The sequence below is a fragment of the Canis aureus genome, chromosome 9 (assembly GCF_053574225.1).
Source record: "Canis aureus isolate CA01 chromosome 9, VMU_Caureus_v.1.0, whole genome shotgun sequence".
NCBI lineage: Eukaryota > Metazoa > Chordata > Mammalia > Carnivora > Canidae > Canis > Canis aureus.
Window position 1 is genome coordinate 16544729 of NC_135619.1, and position 22361 is coordinate 16567089.

General features: G+C 43.0%; 1 protein-coding gene across 10 annotated transcripts in view; it reads right to left on the reverse strand.

Moving 5' to 3' along the window:
• Window positions 1–22361, reverse strand: part of SPTSSA (serine palmitoyltransferase small subunit A) — a 162715-nt gene that overhangs the window by 84912 nt on the left and 55442 nt on the right. For 2 of the 10 annotated variants that reach the window (XR_013386006.1, XR_013386003.1), the window contains exon 4: window positions 233–4506. The exons of 4 other annotated variants lie outside the window; for them this stretch is intronic. The gene's annotated coding sequence lies outside the window, so the exon portion shown is untranslated. Of the gene's footprint in view, window positions 1–232; window positions 4507–6939; window positions 7136–12858; window positions 12990–13945; window positions 14266–19155; window positions 19383–22361 lie in introns of those variants that run through there. 4 more of the 10 variants (XR_013386004.1, XR_013386005.1, XR_013386012.1 and 1 more) reach the window with 4 other exon arrangements.

A 22361-nucleotide genomic window follows, 5' to 3' on the forward strand; every position in this document is an offset into this window, starting at 1 on the left:
CTACCCTGAGAGTATTTTTGGAATCTACCCTCAATGCTTTAGAAATCCTGCAATGCAGCAGAAAGAATGAGGAAGTAAATGCAAATGTCCTGATCACCAACCAGGCTCCCACTTCACCTGTTTATTACAGATCCAGCTTTGGGAAAATTATTTCTCCAGGTCCCGGATTTCTGGTCTTTCCCTTATCCTGCTTTCTGGCAGAATAGTTGTGATAAAGAAAACACAATTTATCATGTTACTTCCAGTTAGCAAAAGTGGAATCACTTCTAAGCAACTTGCAGGTACTTGATTCATTCCTTCATTGGTTCAACAAATATCTACATGCGAGGCTCTCTTGCAGCATCTGAAGACCCATCAGAGAGGTAGCAGGCCCTTCTTCCAACTTGACACCTACTGGAGGAATCCGGCCAAACACATGGGCAGATAATACAGCATTCCCGGGATGCAGGAAGCCCAGAGAGCTCACAGGAAGGGGTCCTAACTGTGTCAAGGGTGAGAGGGAATCAACTGGGAAAGAAACATTCTAGAAGTGGAGAAGAATATATGAAAGAGAACCAGAGAAGACACGCTTCCACGGGAACCAGAATGTAGTCCCACCGGGGCTGGAACAGGCTCTGAATGAGAGGCCATAGAAGCAAGGGTCAGATTGTGCTGTGAGTAGAAGAGACTTTATTCCGAGGGGTTTTAAACATTCATTCACTCTCATTTTTCTATCTGACTCTGTCTCTGAGTCAGAAAAGAAAAAAACAATAATTTCAGCGTGTGATGAGCACTATCAAGACAACAAAGCAGAGGACGAAGAAATGAGTGATAGGGCAGTGGCTACTGCAAGGCAACAACGTGATCCACAGGATCTCCCCTTTAGAAATCTGACCACAGAGGCACCTGGGTGGCTCAGTAGGTTAAGCATCTGACTTCAGCTCAGGTCATGATCTCTGGGTCCTGGGATTGAGCCCTGTTTCTGGCTCCACGCTCAGAAGCTCCTGCTTCTCCCTCTCTCCTGCCCCTCCCCCTGCTTGTGTGCTCTCATTCTCTCTCTCTCTCTCTCTCTCTCTCTCTCTGTCAAATAAATAAAATCTTTTAAAAACGGAAAGAAAAGAAAGGAAGGAAGAAAGAAAAAAGAAAGTCTGACCATGGTGCACAGAACCAACTGCAGGAAGACCAGTCAGGAGTCAATTGCTTAATTCAGAGAGAAAAATATCTGAATTGAAAAGATAATTTCCCAATGGATCCTTTCTCCATATATAACTGCATAAATAAAAGTGGAGAAAACATGATCCATACTGACTTTTCATCAAAATCTAAACATCTTAAGTAATAGAAGTCATGGAAAGAACACTGTGAGTGGATTTCAGGTATATCTTTGACAAAGGGGTTGGTATTTTTTATTATTTAAAATCAACTTTCTTTATCTACATTATTGATATTGATATTTTAGATGGCGTTGAGGGTGATTCTCTATCCTTTAAATTTACTTATAAGGCTGACAATAAAATTATGGTTAAACGAAGGTCTTGGGACGCCGGGGTGGCTCAGTGGTTAAGTGTCTGCCTTCAGCTCAGGCCATGATCCTGGGGTCCCGGGATTGAGTCCCACATCAGGTTCCTTGCAGGGAGCCTGCTTCTCCCTCTGCTTCTCTCTGTGTGTCTCTCATGAATAAATAAATAAAATCCTTTAAATAAATAAAGGTCTTAACATTTCTACAAGCAACTTTCTGAGAATTAAAAGGAATTAAATTTCTTTTCTGGAGCATCCTCCCTCCCGCCTATGAAAAGATTACAGACACTGAAAGCAGCATTGACCTCTCTCCATCTGGGCAACCTCACATTGATGTCCATCCTGCCTCCTGTTTGATAAGTGCTGCCAACAAAAAGAAACCCCTGTAGAAACAGTGAGCTCACCGACACAAGGAAAGGAACAACATTCGCCACTTTATTCATCTCTGAGATTCAAGGGCAATGAAATGTTCTCTTGTTGACAGCTAGGAAAACCAGAAATGGCAAACCGTTTTCATCTTGCACGCCAGCTCCAATTCCTGCACGGTGGCTGCCTGAAGCACGGTGCTGGGAAAGCGCTGCACGTGGGGTGAGTGGCCCCGGTGCCCTGGAAATGACCACTGTGAACCCGCCTTGCAGGGGGCGAGCCCTGCTTTCATCTCCCCTGACACAAGGACACCACTGGAATTAGAATCATTCGGGGAGGACAATGACCAACAGTCAGGGCAGAACAGGAACAATTCTGGTGGCAAGGAATCTTATCCTGAAGCTTTTTTTTTTTTTTTTTTTCTATTTTTAAGTGGATGGAGTTCCTGAATCCCAGCTAGGGAGAAATCCATTCCTTCATATATCAAAGATGTAAAAATCTCACAAAGATCGTGATTCAGTAGATTGGAGCTGCATACTGAAGGCATGTGCACTACAGCACGTGTGTAACTTGATTTTTAAAAATATGATTAATTAAAAATAATTCCCAGACTGATGCTAATGATCAGGCTACTCTGGAGTCAACACTGTGACTGTATTTGTGTTTGCAGTAGTGCTGTTCACTCCGCCTCCAATGTCCCACTGAGGGCCTGACACTAGTAAGCACCTACTAAATAGTAGTGCAATAAACAAATGAATGCTCCAAGGGGAAATTCTTTTAACGGTTAAAATAAAACCAATAACATCTGCTTTTGCATTTTTTTCAGGTTGTCCAAAGTCTTGGGGTCTCAGAATAGTCCAACAAGCCTTAAGCATGTTCCACATTCATTTCTGAGAAAACCTGTTATTTCCTCTGTAGCCAACTAAATCACGAAATGGATGTGTTTGTCCCTCTATTTTTGCCTCCCACATCTACTTCCCCAGCTTTTGTCACGGCTCCTCAATGCTTCTCCGGAGAGCCCACCCACTCTAAGTCCATGGCTGCCAGATGAGGTTTGCTCCATGCCCGGCTCCATGGTGAGTACATGTCCCACCTCCAAGGCAATTAGCCTAGCACATTCTCTTGGCCACAATAATTTCCTCAGTGGAGGAGACATCGGCTAGGCTCAAGAGGGGGGAAAAGCTTTCTCTTATCCTCCACAAGACATCAAAAAGAGGGGCACCTGGGTGGTTCAGTGGTTGAGCATCTGCCTTTGGCTCAGGTTGTGATCCCAGGATCCTGGGATCAAGTCCCACATCGGGCTTCCCACAGGGGGCCTGCTTCTTCCTCTGCCTGTGTCTCTGCCTCTCTCACTGTGTCTCTCATGAATAAATAAATAAAACACTAAAAAAAAAAAAAAAAAGGCTGTCAAAAAGATAGGAACCTAAAGACTCCAGGACCCATTACATGGAGCCTTAGGAGGAATCAACATGGAAGCATGGAACCAAGTAGAACATCCTTTTGAGTCCTGACTCACAGCTCACCTGAAGGAGATTTACCTGTGATCTTCTCAGTGACAAGAGACAACAAAGTCTTTTGTTTGTTTGTCTAAGCTAATTTGTTTGAGGTTTAGGATCATTCACAATAAGAAGATTCCTGACTAGTCCATCTTCCATCAAGCGAATGTGAATGAGGACACAAGTCTGACTTCTACATCTTCACTGAAATGTGGATAAGCAGTATCTAAAACACATGAAGCTGCTTTAATCCAAAAACTGAATTATCAGCTCTTCTGACACTCCTTGGAGAGTTCAACATTGACATTACCCAGAGGTCCCCGTAGTTTTCTAATGTGTGAAGAGCAGCAATTCTCAACAGCCAAAGTGCATAGTCTGTCCTCTGTGTGAACTGAAGCAACACACGTCACAAACGCTGAGTGAAATGGTTAAAAAACACCAATCTGAAGGACATTTTCATGGTCCTTCTCTCCAGGTTTGCCTATCTCCATTTCAACATCAAGTCAGACACTCAGAAAGCAACAAAACTGATCCAAATCACTGATTCTCTTCAATAAAGGAATTAATTGATTAAATCTCCATATTGTGTCCTTGAAGACTTAACATAATGGCCTTGGCTTTTATAGAGAGAAGAGAGAAAAGAGGGCCAATCGACAAAGAAAATTTCTAGTGACAGAAGGTGAAAAATGGTGCATGAGGACAGAGAAAATAATCCGAAAGAAAAAAATGTTAGGTCCAGGATTAGGGCCTAAAAAACTAGGTACCTCCCATGCATTGTCCATAGAAAAAAGCAAACTCCAGCAAAATTGCTACGATGTTTCAGAGGCATCATCTCTTCCCTGTTGCTCTTCTTGTCTGCACAGAGTGGAGGAAGCAGGGCTGACTGCATGGAATTGAGGGCTCTGGGACTTTAAGCCTCACATTAGCTTAGTGGTCCAAGCAGAACCCAATGAACAAGAGGCCTGCTCACACAGAGGCTTCTTCTGGGGTGACAGCGTCTCATCAGCTGCTCCTTCAATCTGACAATCCCAGACAATGTGCGCACATGTTTCTGAACTACAGCCTGGGACGAGGAAGAGACTCTACAAGGCTGGAAACTGCCTCTTGCCAGGGCAAAAGACGCAGCAGCAAATGAGGAACCTGAGATCTGGTGGGAAAAACAATGAGGGGGCAAGGTCACAGAGGAAGTTATAAAAACTTGTATTATTTCTCTTTTCTAAAACTGAACAGTAGAGATGACACTATATAATGAGAATCACCAACTATGTTGCACTATCTGAAATGCATAACCATGTGTAGTGTGCAATTATTTTTCCATTTACCATCTAATGCTTCTAAAATATTTTCAAACTTTCACTTCACCGAAGTTTGAACAAGATGGGACTTCTCAATCTGGGTAGTATGGCAATTAAGATCATTTGCAAATGTTGCAAAATATAACCCCCCCCAAAAAAATTGTCAGATACACAATAGAGCTCACAAAAACAAAAGTGTAAAAGCTGAAGCTCGGAGAGATTATGTAACTGATTAAATTGCACACAGCTCTGGAGCAGAGCCAGAATTTGGAACCTGAACATGGAATTTAGGGGTCACATTTCGACTCTTCGTGATACTCTGTCAAACCCAACCTAAGTAGAGCACACGAACCAGATTTCAACTCCTGCGGGATTACAGTAGCTTTCCTCTTGACTGGTTATCGATGTCACTCCTTGGTTATGTCTTGTAGGAGGGTGTGTGGGTTCAGTCAATTACTGAGGGGAATCCTCTTAATAAATGTTTACAGAAAAGCATGGTGTCCAGAAGATGGTGCAAAACATTGTCACCTGATTCCTTCCAGTCACATGTGTACTGGGGTCTCTTCCCTCTCTGATCACTCTTCTCTTCCTCCACTTCCCCTTGGTCCCTTCCCACTCGAGTCTGCCTATCCCACAGTGTCCAGCTCCCTTCTGGAAGGACAGTGGCAGTTACTGGCTATCACTGGAGGTGCCTTTTAATCCCAGAAGGGAGTGTCCTTAGAAAATAATCTTTTCTGTTGTTTATACTACTCTCTCATGGCATAACTTCAATGCATTATGTTTCTCAATATTCTGGGTTTTCTTCTGCTGTACCAGTCTCATCCTGGGGAGGGATAAGGTGAAAGAGGGACTAAGGAGGAGGAGCTAAGAAAATTCAGAATAGAAATATAGAATTTTCTATACCTGCCTCTTATAACAACTGGCTTGGCCTTTAATCTTTAAGCAAAGAGAACAATAAGCTTCTGGGAAACACCACCTTCTCCCTCTGCTGAGGGGTAGTGCTTCTCAGGCAGGAGAAGCCCACTGTGCACACAGCCTGGCCCATCTGAGAGCTGCTGACAGGAACCATAAATCTGCGAGGCATGTAAGGGCAACAGAGAGCCTCTTCTCTTCTCACCAAAGCAGGTTAATTCAGGCTGCTCCTGATCCAGGAGGATACTCTGGTTCCAAGTCAAACAAAGGTCACACCTGCTGTGTACTGGTAACTACATTACCCAAGTTCTGAGTGGGAGTGGAAACAGGTTCTTGCACACCATTCCATGCACTCACTCCCTCAGCAGGGCCCTTTGTCATCCTGCTCTTTTCCTCTTCTGTCTGAATGATAACCATCTGCTGGTCATCTTGCTTTGACAGGATGGGCCACACAGCGGAGATTCCCAACCATTTTTGTCTGAAATTTAAGATAACCATTGGTCTAGTCAAGTTCTCCATAGAAACAGAACCGTGTGTGTATGTGTGCGTGTGTGTGTGTATGTGTGTGTGTAGAGGAGTGAGGATTTTAAGGAACTGGTTCCTACCTTTGTGGGGCCTAGCAAATCCCAAATCCAGTGGGTGGGCTGGCAACTCCAGCAATAAGTTGATGTCTTGAGTCTGAAGATGGTCTGGAAGCAGAATTTTTTCCTCTACAAGGAATCTGAGAATTTTCCCTTAAGACTCTCAATTGATTGGATGAGGCCTACCATGTTAAGTAAGGTAATCTGCCTTACTCAAAGTCTACTGATTTAAATGATAGTCATATCATAAAAAAGAAAACAATGCCTTTACAGCAAAATATAGACTGATATATGACCAAAAATTGGGCACCAGAGCCTGACGGAGTTGACACACAAAATGAACCATCACAACAGAAGGTGAGGACCTAGAGGATGGGTGACAACCATAGAGCCTCTAAATGAGAGAAGGAAACACACCCCTAGATGTGCATCCCTCCCCAGGGACACCTTGAGAACCTTGAGAAGTGATTTAGAGAAAGTAGAGGGGGGCACAGAGAGTGGGAGCTTGCCAACAGTAATTGTCTCGAAGGGCCAAGTGCCACGATCAGTATTCCAAGCACAACACTCACCTTCTGCAACCCCTGGATAAATTCCTCATCTTCCTCACTAGATTTAAACCATTCAATTTAATATCAAGGTTGCTCACAAAAGACAAAACTCCAAAGAAATCTGAAGCTTCATACATACTTTACGCATATGATATTGTTGTCAAGAGTACTAGCGTTGCAATTTTTCAACTGTTTCATGTAAATGTAAAGCAAATAAAACATATTGATGTTATAAGGATCCACAATTTTCTTTTTTTTTTAAGATTTTATTTATTTATTCGTGAGAGACACGGATAGAGAGAGAAAGGCAGAGACACAGGCAGAGAGAGAAGCAGGCTCCATGCAGGGAGCCTGACGTGGGACTCGATCCGGGGTCTCCAGGATCACGCCCTGGGCTGAAGGTGGCGCTAAACCGCTGAGCCATCCGGGCTGCCCAGGATCTATGATTTTCAACACAAAAGAGATGAATGCAGAAAAGAAAAATCCTTTTTTTTGAGGGGGGAGAAAAAAACCTCTAATGTTAAATTGAATTGAAATTATCAGTTCAAACACATGATTTTTTTTTTTTTTTTTTTTTAGTGTATATTCCCTTGCTTTGTCCGGTAGAAGGAACTGAAAGCAATGACATCTCAATAGCCATGAGCACAACACCCAGACATGGCCTTTAAATACTATTCTCAATTCAAAAGAATGGGGCAGGGAGTGGGAAGGAAGGGTGCTTGGGTGGCTCAATGGGTTAGGCAACTGTCTTCAGCTCAGGTCATGATCCCAGGGTTTTGGGATCAAGTCTCACATCAGGCTCCATCTCTGTGGGGAGCCTGCTTCTCCCTTTCCCTCTGCCTCTCCCCCTGCTTGTGCATGTGTGCGCATGCTTGCTCTCGCTCGCTCTCTTTCTTTTTGTCTCAAATAAATAAAATCTAAAAAATAAAATAAAATAAAGATTTCAGGCAGAGAGCATACAAGATTACAAGATGAGCCCAGAACACCTTTGCCAGGAAAGTAAAAGAAATCCATAAACATCAACACAGTCATAGCAAAGAAAATAGGGGGAATCTGTTTGATATTATCAAATACAGTTGAACATACCCTCTGAGCAAGCAATTCCACTCTGAGGTATGTGTCCCCCATCCCCAAAGACAAGTACCAGAATGTTCATAGCAGCATTACTGAAGTAGAACCCAGAAACATCCCAATGTCCACCTGTACTAAAACGGATAAATAAGTTGCAGGAGCAATGAAAAACAAAGACCTGCGAGCTACACACATCACAGATGAATCTCATGAACACAGCGATACTCAAAGAAGCCAGACATAAGTATGCTGTATGAGGCCATGTATATAAAATTCCAAAACAGGCAAATTGGACAACCAGGCTTGGAAGTAAGACTGGCGGGCACCTGGGTGGCTCAGTCAGTTAAGGGTCTGCCTTTGGCTCAGATCATGATCCCGGGGTCCTGGGATTGAGCCCCACGTCAAGCTCCCCACTCAGTGGAGAGTCTGCTTGTTCCTCTGCCTTCCCCAAAGCTTGTGCTCTCTCTCTTTTAAATAAAGTGAAAAACAATATTAAAAAAAAAAAAAGAAGAAGACTGGTGGTTACCCTGGTAGGGGACAGTAGTGATAGGAAGAGGGTGTGATGGGGCCTCTGGGCTGCTGGCAATGTTCTATTTCTTGATTTGGGAACTAGTTCCACAGGTATTTCCTCTGTGAAAAAAAAATGAACTACAGGCTTGATTTTTTATGTGTATTGCTCTATATGTTAAAATTTTATTTAAAAATTGTACTTTTGGGATCCCTAGGTGGCACAGCGGTTTGGCGCCTGCCTTCGGCCTAGGGCGCGATCCTGGAGACCCAGGATCGAATCCCACATCGGGCTCCCAGTGCATGGAGCCTGCTTCTGTCTCTGCCTCTCTCTCTCTCTCTCTCTCTCTCTCTCTCTCTGTGACTATCATAAATAAATAAAAAAATTAAAAAAAAATAAAATGCTCTTTAAAAAAAATAAAAAATAAAAATAAAAATTGTACTTTTATTTTTATTTATTTTCTTTTGGAGATGGAGGGGAGAGAGAGAGAGGGAATCTCAAGCTGGTTCCACGCCCAGTGCAGAACCATACAATGTGGGGCTCGATCTTAATACCCTGAGATCATGACCTGCCCTGAAAACAAGAGTCAGCCGCTTAACTGGCTGAGCCCCCCAGGCGCCCCTTAAAGATTTACTTTTTAAAAAGCCAGCTTGAAGGGTTTCCCACTGGCCAAATTTAGTGCAATTTGAACATCAAAAGGGAGGTGTTACACTGTGTCTATAACTTCCGAGTTCATTGCGCTAATCTCTCAATTTGTATGTTTGTTTGAAATGGTTCATAAGAAAAAGGTGAAGAAATGAGAAAAATTTTAAGCAAGGATAAAACCCTATTCATAAGGCCGTATAATTTCCATCTATATTACTTCTCTCGAGAATTTTCCAGGAAGACCCACTTACAACTCAATCTTACACAAACAACCTCACACCACACCCAACAGTTAAAACTGCATTTCTCAACCTTTGCCCACTGGCTCTAAATAGAAGACACCTGGAAAAGATCTCTTATTCAAATGAGTTTTTAGAAGCTCGGTTATGCGAAGTTTTCTTGCTATCACATGACTCAGAAATCTTCATATATTTAATATGCATTGTCCTGTGTGGGGGAACACACCTACAGAGTAAAGCGACATTTCTTTTTCTTTTTTTTTAAAGATTTTATTTATTTATTTATTCATGAAAGCCACAGAGAGAGAGGCAGAGACATAGGCAGAGGGAGAAGCGGGCTCCCTGCGGAGAGACAGATGCAGGACTCGATCCCAGGACCCCGGATCACGACCTGAGCCAAAGGCAGACATAAAGTGACATTTCTTAACCCAATTTTATTTCCAACCCTTTTTTGAGCACAGACCCCTTATATCCCAGAAAATCTTGTAGGTTAAGGGTTCTCCAGGCTTTTAGGAAAGTACTAGTATGAGACATCCTCTACCTCATTTTACAACTTCTCTGTCTTTGATTAACCAAAGAGCCCTCAGATTTCCTTCTGGGTCCTAAAGTCTCCAATGACTCATTTGCAGCCACATGAAGATCTGTCTCCCAAACAGTGCAATTTCCTGTTCGCCAAAATACAAAATGTAATTTTTTGTTCAGGAACCTATTGTTTAAATATGTATGCACTGAAAAAAAAACATGTATGCACTGTTTTATGTGTATCTATGTAAGCTTTGCTTCAAGTGCACGAAAAATATGTTGGTTTTTTTTTAATATCTGTTTAAAACAAAGGGTTGCTGGAGGTGAGGTAGGCGGGAGGATGGGGTAACTGGGTGATGGGTACTAAGGAGGGCACTTGATGGGATGAGCACTGGGTGTTATACTATATGTTGGCAAATTGAATTTAAATTTTAAAAAATAAATAAATCTGTTTAAATTGAGAATTCCTAAAAGACCACCCCATGCAGCTCCTTCTATTTGGCACCAAGGATGGCACCACACACCGTAGACAGTACATGCTGACGCACCCAAACAGCAAGAAAGAAGTACTCCCACCCAGCTCAGCCCCTGCAGCACCGCTATTCACAGGTATCTCACTGGTTCTCCCCTCACAACCCTGTGAGGTGTGTGTTATAATCACAGGTAAGTTTCCTGAGGGTCAGAGAGCCTGTGAGGCCTATCAGAACCAGGGGGCCTGAGCCTCAGGAGCCTGAGACAAGAGCTCCTGTTCTCACACTAATCTGTTTCCTGTGACCCCAGCCTTAATCCTCATCCACAGCTCCTGCTTTGCTGCACACCATGTCAGGACTTCCAGGACTCCCAGGAAAAGCAGCCCCTGCCACCAGCAGCCTTCACTTCATGCATGGCACAAGCAACCTGGCAAGTGACAAGTACAGATTCAGAAGCTAAATCATCATCAAAGTCACCCTTTGACTAAGCCAAGTTGGCCAGCCCAGTGACACATCCAACCTCAAAAGACAGTTGGTAAGTGAAGGGCTAATGACAAGTTTGAACACAAAGTTGCTCAATGAGTCACTGCCCAGAACAACCTGGCTGAAGCTCACCCTGAGGTTCTCCAAACCTTGAGGGCTACCAGCAACTCTCATGAAACATGACAGAAAGTCCTGGAGATTTCCCACCACTCCCCTCCCACAAAACAGAAGCCCCATAGACAGAAGCAATGGGCGTTCACTCTACTAAGACCAACTAAAGACCAAAAACTGAGCTCAAACCAAAGAGATGAGAACTTGTTCTCAGCAGATCTCGGATCTAGTATAGAGTTTCAATTGGTCGAGGGGAGAAGGGTCTCATATTATTTCTTCAGTTGATCAAGGGGGAAGGGAGACCTCAAACCATTCAACTCTTAAACCTGCACCGGAGCCCTAGGCTCTTGGGCTGAACTTGGTCAAGGCCAAATTAGTGGAGCACCATAGTTGCCCAGAGTTCACAGTGGGTCCAGGAATTTAAATTCCTTCCCAGAATCTGAATCAGCCTGTGATTCAGACACATGAAGTTGTGGAGTAATGAAATGGTGAAATGTTAAGAAGTTCAACTTCAAGCCATGCAAAACTAGTTCCTCAGCTTAAATCAGGCCTTTCCTCATCTCTTACCAAAATGGTAGACGTCGCAATCTGTCATAAGGAACATTTTTAAGCAACATAAACTTATGCTGTTCAGCAAGCATTTCCCAACCACTTGCTCTGAACTGTGACCACACTATATCCTGGTTTCAGGGACAGTTTTGTCCCAATATCGTGGCAGTCTCCCTTCTCCCAAAAACCTCAGAAATGATAAGCACATTCTTCTTACAAATTAATTTGCAAGAGGTTCTGAACTCTGAAACATTGGTCTGAAGAGTTTTTACAGTGAAGTCTCTTTTTTCTACTCAATAGTAACGAATAATTAGGTAGGACTTATATTAGTTTATCAGACTTCTAACTTTGGTGTTCTCTCCTTAAATATTCAACATTTTTAAAGTCCAAATAAACAGTCAAGATCCCCTGAGTCAGAAAAGGTGAACTAAGGATGCCTGGGTGGCTCAGTGCTTCAGTGTCTGCCTTGGGCTCAGGTCTCAATCCAGGGTCCTGGGATCAAGTCTCACATCAGGCTCTCCAAAGGGAGCCTGCTTCTCCTTCTGCCTGTGTCTCTGCCTCTCTCTGTGTGTCTCTCATAAGTAAATAAATAAAATTTAAAAAAGAAAGAAAAAGAAGAAAGAAAGAAAGAAAGAAAGAAAGAAAGAAAGAAAGAAAGAAAGAAAAGAAAGAAGAAAGAAAGAAAGAAAGAAAGAAAGAAAGAAAGAAAGAAAGAAAAGAAAGAAAGAAAAGGAGAATCAACCAAGCTGTATCCACAGTCAAGCATGGTGACAACCACCTGTGATGCACCTGTCTCTTCAGGTGAGCCGCCTCCCTACCACACCACTGACAGTATCCAGGCACAAATTTTCCTACCTCCTTTGGACTTGACAAGTGGGCGTCTTCTAGTCTGTGCCAGAGGCACTTCAAAGTAACAAGGCTGAAAATATTATCATGATGTAATATAAGCCCTATATGAGATATAAAATTAATCTACAACCATGCCCTGTCTGGTTTCTCGTGGGATGGAAACGCCTAACCCATGCCCGTCGGGCTCTAGTGGTAATGTCTTAGCAAAGGAAGGGAAGCTGTAAAACACGACAAATGGCAAAAGGCATCTCAGTCTTTGCTGCTGGACTCTTCAGGGGCTGTGCCTAGCTGGAAAGAGCACAAAGTGATTAAGACGCTTGCCCGCCCACTGGCAAAGAGCTCACCGTCTACTGGGACAGACACCTGCTTCTCATCAGGCAGATTGGAATAACGGCCACGACAGGGGTATTTCCAAAGAGATGTGGGTGTTCAGAAGAGAGAAGCACTCATCCTATCTGTGGGTTTTGGAGAAAGCTACCAGAACCAGTTCCTGGGTTTCTGGCAGTTGGAAATGTCAAGAAAGTGAAGGGAATGGTGTCCTGGGCAGAAAGATACATCATCAAAAGTGCCAGCTTGTGAGAGCGCCCAGTGTGCTTAGGAAATGGCACCTGGTCTGGGAAGGAGGAGGAGCAAGACGGGACCAAGACGATCTGACTTTTTAGCAGGGCAAATTTTACTTAGTATGTCTGTCTGCTTCCATCCCATGTTCCTTTTACCTTTAGGTCCTTCCATCATTACGTGGCTCTCTGCCGTCTCTCTCCATATCTGTCTCCTTCTCTCCTTCTCCTTCCCTTCTCACCACTTCCCTCTCCCGATTACATTTCAGAGCCACAGAATGCTTCCAGGCCTGAAACAGACCAGTAATCTAGAATCAATTCCATATCATAAAACATTCCCACTGGCAGCCTGAAGACCCCAGGAACTCAAAGTCACTGCTAAAAGGCAAATGAAGGTAGCAGAAAAAAACGTGGACTCACAAATCAGACAGATAAAAACTCTTACAAGTTACACAAACCTCAGTCTCCTCATCTGTGAAACAAGTAACATAACCATCACATACAGCTATTGTGAGGAACAAATGCAATAACAGACATAAAGCTCTTAACACAGAGTCGGATATATGCTAGGCAGCTAGCAACAAAACCAGTTATGTTGTTACTATTATTACTCAGAGTGTCTTATTTGCCTTTAGACTCTGAAGCTAGCATCATACTTGGCACATAGTTGGAGCTGAGCATATGCTTGGAAAAACAAGACAGAAAGAAAGAAATACTGAGACACACATGGAAAGATACCAGACAGAGAGAAACCATGAGAAAGACAGACATGAGGGAAGAAGGCGGAGAAAGGCAGACAGATGCACAGACTGACAGACACACCGATCAACCCACTGACCAGGTATCTTGCTCTGTCCACATTTTCCTTTCCTACTGTGGGTCCCGTATATTTCCTTACATGATTCTCATAAATCAACATAGATGATGAACAGGGAGGTCACATCCCACCACCAGGCTTCCCATGCTACAGAGGAGAGCTGAGAAATAGGGGAACTCGGTGCCCACATCTGACATGGTATCATGGAGCAGTGCATGGCTGGCAACTGGCTGGTGCGGGAGCAGGCTGTCCTGGCACTCTCTGAAGCAGAGAGTTAAGGAGAACAGTGTTCGAGTTCAAGGAGAACAGTGTAGTGCCCTGTCCCGTCAAGTCCTGGCTGTGCAGACCCCGTGACCTTGAACTCATTTGCAGACGACTCCTTGATTGATGAGGCCACCCAACTCCATCCCTAGCAACACCACAGGGACTTTTCCCCACAAATATAAAGGGCAAGCTTTTATTTCCACATCGAAGGGAAAAGCAACCCAGTAGTCCAAAGGAGACATTTGACCCAGTCAGGAGGACACCTCGGCCTCTCCTTGCTGCTGTTGGCCTTCAGGGCAGCTGGCTGTAAACCATGAGCCCATTAACATCTGTCATCAAGGCAGAACATGACAGAACATGACAGAACAGGGTGAGTATGGATAAGGTCACATGTGGAACAAGGAGGTCATTAGGGAGCAGGTGTTGAGTGAATCATTTTGAAGACGGTATCTCTCTTTCAAACGATGCCAAAGAAAGGCTGAATCCTGGGGAAAGAGGTGAAGACCACCAGAGTTGCATGCTTGAAATTTCTAAACTGCCAACCATCACACTCCCACCCTACAGCAGTCTCAGATTGCACGGGACAAAGCGGGAGTTTCCCACAGGATGTTAAATGGACTTCAGCTGCCCCGGGTGAGACCTTTCTCTCCTGTGAGCAGGCTGGGGCAGTGCCCTCCTTGCTCCCCGAGGACGGACCCTGTGCCGCTTCATCCGCTCCCAGCCACCCTGCTGCTCCTCCTACTGCTCCCGTGCGGTGGCCGTGGGGGCTGCAGAAAGTGACTGATTCGGCCGGAGATGTCGCTGCCAGCATGTCCCTCAGCACGAAGCCCACGGGAGCTCCAGACACGAGGCAAACCTGGGAACTCTCGGCCTTCCAAATAAAACTCACCTTAGCCGGTCAGCAAACAGTAGCTTCGAGAACCTTCGGGCTGAGCTGTGATAGAAGTCCTTAACTCCTGGGGACCCCGACATGGTCAGTCTTTAATGGGGGCCTCTTGTCTTCACATCTTTCCATTTCCTTTCAGAACCATTCCCCAAAAGTAAGAGGCTTCCCAGGAGCAAGGCGTCCCTCAGCCTGCCAGCTCACTACAGATCCCCGCAGAAGGAATCCCTGAAGCCAACACACAGATCATTTCCTTTCATTTCTATTTTGGAGACGGACGGTAGTGTCCGTAGCACAACAATGGGAATGTACTTAATGCCACTGAGCTGTATGCTTAAAAGTGGTTAAAACAGGAAGTTTTAGGTGCCACAATTTTTTAGAAGTAAAAAAAAACACATTTTTTTTGTAAAAGTACAGCTAAGTCCCAGGTAGCTTAAAAATATATGCCCTTCTGCCAAAAATGCTCTTAAGTCAAAAATCAATACACTCTGGTGCATGAGTGTTGTCCCTGAGTAAGATTTTCTGAAGAATGCTGCTAAGCTTTTCTCTCAGAAACCGGTTCTTCCAAAATCAGAGCTTGGAGAACATTCAGATCACAGGAGTGGCTTAGAAGGGTTTCCAACCCTCCCTTCAACAATAATATGTTCAACATTGTTCTCATGGTACCTCTCAGAACTGTCAACAGACACAGTCCCCCAACAACGTAAGTGGAAACTCTTATTTGTTTTTACAGATTGTAAAATGAAAGCATGGGAGATCTTAAAGTCTGAGCCAAGATCATTCCATAGGACAAGAAATTCAGAGTTCAGATTCTGAATCCCAGACCCAGACACCACCCTTTCCCTGCCTTCTGGCTCAAGATCATTTAAGAAACAAAGGTCATTCCCTGTAAATTAATTAACTCCAATAAATATCCACCCACATAAGTACCTACTTTCTTGAATCCTGCCCATTGACTCACTCTTCTAGAAGACTCCAACACCGTTTGGCTTCTGTTACTTACCACCGAAAAAGCTCTAATTTAAACCTACTCTCACTCCTGGTTCACCTCCTCTCTCTCTGGCTTCTCCTTCTAGGTCTTCTCAGCAGGCAACTCTTTCTCTGTCCATCCCTTAAACATTGGTTTATCAACCAGAATTGTGGGAAAGAGAAAGAAAAGTAGTCATCCATGTCAGTGAAACAGCATGACCAAAGTCTTGCTGAGTTATCACTGAGCCAGGCCAGGCCTCACTCAGAACAAGCTATTTGCAACACGGGTTTCTATGGGAAAATTGAAGAAAAAACCATCAGAATAAACAGCTGCAAAGCTGACTTAAGCTATATATCAAAGATGAAAGACCTAGAACATGTATCACTTTGTAGAAAAGACCACCTATCAATCTAACATTTGGAGCCAAATCTATGTCTTTGTCAAGTGCAATAGTTTGGATGGTTTCAGACATATAGGTCAAAAATCTGATTATAAAAGGGGCCTGACTTCGACATTAGCATCTCTTCTGATATGATGCAGTGGGAGGTAAAAACATCACTTACAGTGAACTGCTGGAAATGGCTGACCTAAATCTAACTATGATCCAGAATGTGGACTGTCCTGTAGAACAACTGACCTAGACTCTCAAAGCACTCAGCGCCACGGACAACAGAGGGAGGTAGGGGGACTTCTCAGACAGAGACAATGGAGAGGTGACAGTCAAAAGCAATCAAAGAATCTTGATTGGGGCCTGGGTTTTAAGGAACATCTGAAAAATACAGTTTGGGGAATTTGAGCACGGACAAGATTTTGAATGTTATTGAAGAAATGTGGATTTTCTTTGATGTAGAACTGATATCCTGGTTGTCTATAAGAATCTCTGTATTCTTGAGAGACACCTGTTGTAAGACTTTAGGCTTGAACTGTCCTACTGTCTGCAGCCTGATCCTCTTTCATTTTCTGTCTTGTCTTCTCATTTTTCTTACTCGACTCTACTCTTACTCCCTCATCTACTCTACTCCCACTTACTTAACCACACCCACCCACAGCATAACTCCCAAATCAATATCTCCATCCAGCTCAGAACGTTCTTCTTAGCTCCAGACCTATGGAGCCCCTGTTCTTCTTGGCGTTCCCACCTGAATGTTCCAGCAGTTCCTTACACTCACTATACTCAAAACCAAACACATCTTTCCTCTTAACCCCTCCCCACAAAACCAATTCCTCTTTCTGTCTTCTCTGTTTGTTTTAGTTCTCTACTCCCAATGTGAGGCTCGAACTCACAACCTTGAGATCAAGAGTCACACGCTCCCCAGACTGAGCCAGCCGGCACCCCTGTCTTCCCTATCTTGATAAATATCAAACTGACCAAGCCAGAAACCTTCCTCTTCCTTGCCCCCCCGCCCCCCATCTAATCAACTACCAAGCCCTGGATACTTCATAAATCTCTCCTCGTCTGCCCTATTCTTTCCCTCTCTGTCTCCCAAACTAAATATTATGAAAGCACCCTCACTGGCCTTTCTCACCTCCTACCTTCTGCCCTCTAACCATCTTCCATCCTTCCACCAGACTGGATTTTTCTAACATAAAAACCAGATCATATCAGTATACTGCTCAAAATCCTTCAGTGGCTCTCCCATGTCTCCAAGATAAAATCTAGTAAACTCCTTTGCCATGATACTCAATACCTTTCATGATCTTTGTCCCTGCTTTCCTCCCAAGTCTCATCTCCTTCTGCACCACACCCCACAGCCAGTTCTTCAAACATACTAAATTGCTGTGGTTACTCCAAGCATGCCTTGTCCTCCAAAGCTGCTGGTCCCTTGCTCTTGCTACATGCCATTCTCTCAGCCTAGATGCCATCCCCTGCCACCTCTGTACCAACCTCTCCCCATATCGCATACCAGCACACTCCTACTAGAGAAGATATGTCTGTTGGGAAGCCTTCCCTATGCTCTCCAGGTCAACTTATGAGCTCCATTTCTCCTATGGCCCCATTAACACTGACACATAATCTCATTAAAGCAATTTAGCTTATTATATTAGGCTATTTGTTTATGTAACTGGCTTCCCAACTGACTGTATGATTCTTAACAACATGCGGCGACCTTATTTTTAGTTTGTTTTTGAAGTGACTAGTCCATTCCCAGTTGATAGTAGGCACTTAACAATTGTTTATTTAAAAATTGACAGTCAGAAAAAAAAAAAGAAAAAAAAATAAACAAAAATAAATAAATAAATAAATAAATAAATAAATAAATAAATAAATAAATAAAAATTGACAGTCAGGGTAGAGGAATGAACAGGTGGAGCCCAGAGGATTTTAGGGGAGTGAAACTACTCTGTAAAATATTATACTGGTGGATACATGTCATTATATATTCATCCAAATCCATACAAGGTACAACATCAAGAGTTAACCCTAATAATCACTAAGTTGTACACCTAAAACTAATGTAACATCGTTTATCAACTATACTTTTTAAAAAAGTGAACCCTGGGATGCCTGGCTCAGCAGTTGAGCGTCTGCCTTCGGCCAAGGGCATGATCCAGGGTCCGGGACCGAGTCCCACATTGGGCTCCCTGCATGGAGCCTGCTTCTCCCTCTGCCTGTGTCTCTGTGTTTTTCTGTGTCTCTCATGAATAAATAAATTTAAAATATTAAAAAAAAAGGGAACCCTAACAAAAACTATGGACTATATATGGGTGATTATGATGTATAAATGTAGGTTCACCAACTGTGCCAAATGTCCCACTCTGGTGGGGGGACACTGATAATAAAGGAGATTGCATGTGTGGGGACAGGGGATATATGGAAAAACTAAAACTGCTCTAAAAAATAAATTATATATGGGGCACCTGGGTGGCACAGTTAGTTAAGTGTTCAACTCTTGGTTTTGGCTCAGGGTGTGACCTCAGGGTCATGGGATCAAACCCCACAACTGGCTCTGCATAGAGTCTACTTAAGATTCTCTTTCTGGGACACCCGAGTGGCTCAGTGATTGAGCGCCTGCATTTCATGCCCAGGGTGTGATCCTGGAGTCCCAGGATCGAGTCCCACATTGGGCTCCCTGAATGGAGCCTGCTTCTCTCTCTGCCTGTGTCTCTGCCTCTCTCTCTCTGTGTCTCTCCTGAATAAATTAATAAAAAAAAAAAAAAAAACAGATTCTCTCTTCCTTGGGACACCTGGGTGGCTCAGTGGTTGAGTGTTTACCTTTGGCTCCAGGCATGATTCCAGAGTCCTGAGTTCAAGTGCCACGCTGGGCTGCCCACAGGGGGCCTTCTCCCTCTGCCTATGTCTCTGCCTCTTTCTGTGTGTGCCTCTCATGAATAAATAAATAAAATCTTTAAAAATAAGAATAGTAATAATAATAAAGTAAAAGTTTTTTAAAAATTCACCCTCTGCTCCACATCCACTCACTTTCTAAAATAATTAAATACATCTTTTTAAAAGTAAATACTATATATTAAATATTAAATTATATATATATTAAATATATATGTATTGGGGGGTCACCTTTGAGGACTACAGTTAACAAAGAAATAGAGGTGAGGAAACATATAAATGCCAGAAAGGACCAATGCATAGCAGCTATTCAACGCCAAAATGAAGAAAGAAATGGACACCAAGAGAGGAACTTTGCAAAGAGCTTGTTGAAAAACTATTTTAGATGAATCACCACAAAAGTACTGTTAATAAGCAGGAGAATTTTCAGGGGAAAATTAGAAATGCAGCTTCCTGTATTCAGCTGTAAAAGACAAGCAGTGGAGATGAGAGATAAGCCAGGAATGAAATGAAAAATTTGAAAGTCTCTTGCATAGACATGGCAAGATAATTATTTAAACCACGAAGGCAGTAATTTAGGTCTAAAATGTCACCGCCATTAATTCTAAGTTTTATTGTAGTCTGTTAGGGAAGAGTTCTCTGGGGAGTATGAATAACTGCTTCTTGAAATGGAAACTCTGCAAAAACAATTGACATTTCTATAATCCTTAAGGAATAGAACTTGGAGAAAAATGACTTTGCAGGTGGCTATCTGAACATCAGTGTCTGAATAGCTAATATTCATCCTTGCTTTGTGTCACCTTCATTAATCAGCTCCTATTAAAGATAATGCCATACATGAAATTATATGGCAAGCATTACGTTAAATATTTAAGATGTTCCTATCACACCATATCTTGGGTGTGGTGATGATATATTGCCCCAATTTGAGTACACGTGTCAATTTTTCATAGATTTTCATCTATATTCACGACTCAGAGCCCCTTAGCAAATTAATAACCAAAAGGGTATAAACTCCTCTGCTTGTAAGTCCACAGTCAGGTGCTTAGCAAACTTCTCCATATTTGTTTTAACCCTAAAAAACTAGTCAGCTTTCTAAAAATGTCTACCCTATCTTCTAATTGCACTGGTTCCCACATTAGATTCTTTTTAAGATTTTATTTATTAATTCATGAGAGAGACAAAGAGAGAGGCAGAGATATAGCAGAAGGAGAAGCAGGCTCCCTGTGGGGAGCCCGATGCAGGACTCAATCCCAGGACCTCAGGATCAGGCCCTGAGCCACACAGATGTCCCTAGATTTTTTTTCTTTTAAGATTTTATTTTTAAGTAATTTCCACATCCAACGTGAGGCTCAAACTCAGATCAAGAGTGCACGCTCCACCAACTGAGCCAGCCAGGCACGTTATTTTTAATAATCTAATCACAAGTGACTTTAAAATTACAACACACTTGTAAACTGAGTCATCAAAACAAACAATAAAGGAAATAAGCATTGTACAATAAGGAAACACCAGATTAAACTAAGTCCAACATCTTACAATTAAATCTATCTTATCCCACTTATTCTGCATTTTTAACAAACAACCAAACCCACTTTAAAAAAAAAATTACTCATTTTCATAAAGTATCCAAGTGCAAACATGGGATTCCATTCATTATTCCTTACAACAACCCTATGAAAAAAGTCAGTTTTGTCCTAATTATATAATCAGTGCAACAGAAAAGGCAAGGCCCTTGTCCAAATGTCCGTGACAGGCAGCTAAACGAGGATCAGAACTCTCTGTTCATACGCTTCTAGTCTGTTTTCTCCTGCAGACTTTTTCTGAAAATTCTGCTGTCGGGCACCAGGCCTCTTCTGGGCTGCTCACATCAATCATTAACCACCATTAAGCCAATAAACTCCTGCTGCTTCCTTCCTGAACCCAGCCTGCTCTTGGGAGAGTGGTGGGGCCAGAATCCAGGGCCAGATACTGCTCTGAAGACGGCTGCCTCTTTCTTGGAAGGTTCTCTTCCACCAGAACTCCCCAAATAAATTTCCCTTACCCTTTCTTTTAAGTCACACAAACCCAAACATACTCTTCTAATTTGGTGAAAATCTATCTGGCTGTGTTCATTTAATGTCATAAAGAACAGGCATGGAGACACCTAGCTGGTTCAGTTGGTAAAACATGTGATTCTTGATCTCAGGGTCTTAAGAACAAGCCCCACTTTGGGAACAGAGATTACTTAAAAAAATAATAATACAATAAAAAACTATAAAGAAGAGGCAGAAACTTTGTTTTATCCAAACGGATAAGTATTATCATCCAGCATGTTGGAGCAAACTCTTTAGCAGTCGGCAATGCACGGGCATAAGGTGTTAAAACTGTTGTGGGGGCACTTGGGTGGGTCAGTCAGTTAAGCACCTGCCTTCAGCAGAGGTCATGATCTCAGGGTCCTGGGATGAGCCTGCTTCTCCCTCTCCCTCTCCAGCTCCCCCTGCTTGTGCTGTCTCACTCTCTCTCTCTTGCTTGCTCACTCGCTTTCTCCTCTACTCTCGCAAATAAATAAATAAAATATTTTTTTAAAACTGCTCTGGTACGTGGTGCTGATTATTATTTCTCCATCAGTGGCCTTAGAACAAGGGGCTAACAATGAAGATTCCTAGGTCCCAACCCAGAGCTATCGAATTTCAGGTACTATGGTTATTCTTAGATGACCCGAAGTAAGAAAGCACCAGGCTCACCTGGGACTTCTCAGACTAGATAAGACTCTTCTTGGGGGCAGGAAGCAGCTCTTACTCACCCTCACAGCTCCAGTGTCCAGGTGAGGTGCTTAATAACGCTGAAGAATGGACTGCATATGGATTGGCTGTGGCCAAAGTCTTTTATGTTAGAATTAGTTCATGCATAGTGTGAAAGAATTTCAATCTAAAAATACAACGAGGGATGCCTGGGTGGCTCAGTGGTTGAGCGTCTGCCTTTGGCTCAGGGTGTGATCCCAGAGTCCTGGGATCAAGTCCCACATCGGGCTCCCTGCAAGAAGCCTGCTTCTCCCTCTGCCTGTGTCTCTGCCTCTCTCTGTGTGTCTCTTATGAATAAATAAATGAAATCATAAATAAATAAATAAATAAATAAATAAATAAATAAATAAATAAATAAATAAAATACAACCAGAGGAGGGGCACCTGGGTGGCTCAGTCCCTTGTGTCCAACTCTTGGTTTCAGCTCAGGTCATGATCTCAGGGTCATGAGATTGAGCCCTGCATCTGGCTCCATACTGAGTGTGGAGTCTGCTTAAGATTCTCTTTCTCCCTCTCCCTTAGTCCCTCCTCCTTCTCAAAAAAATGTAGTTAGTTAGTTAGTTAGTTAGTTAGTTAGTTAGTTAGTTAGTTACTTAGTTAAAAAATACAACCAGAGGACATAAAATGGGGAATTTCACACATGTGCCCTCAGGAAAACA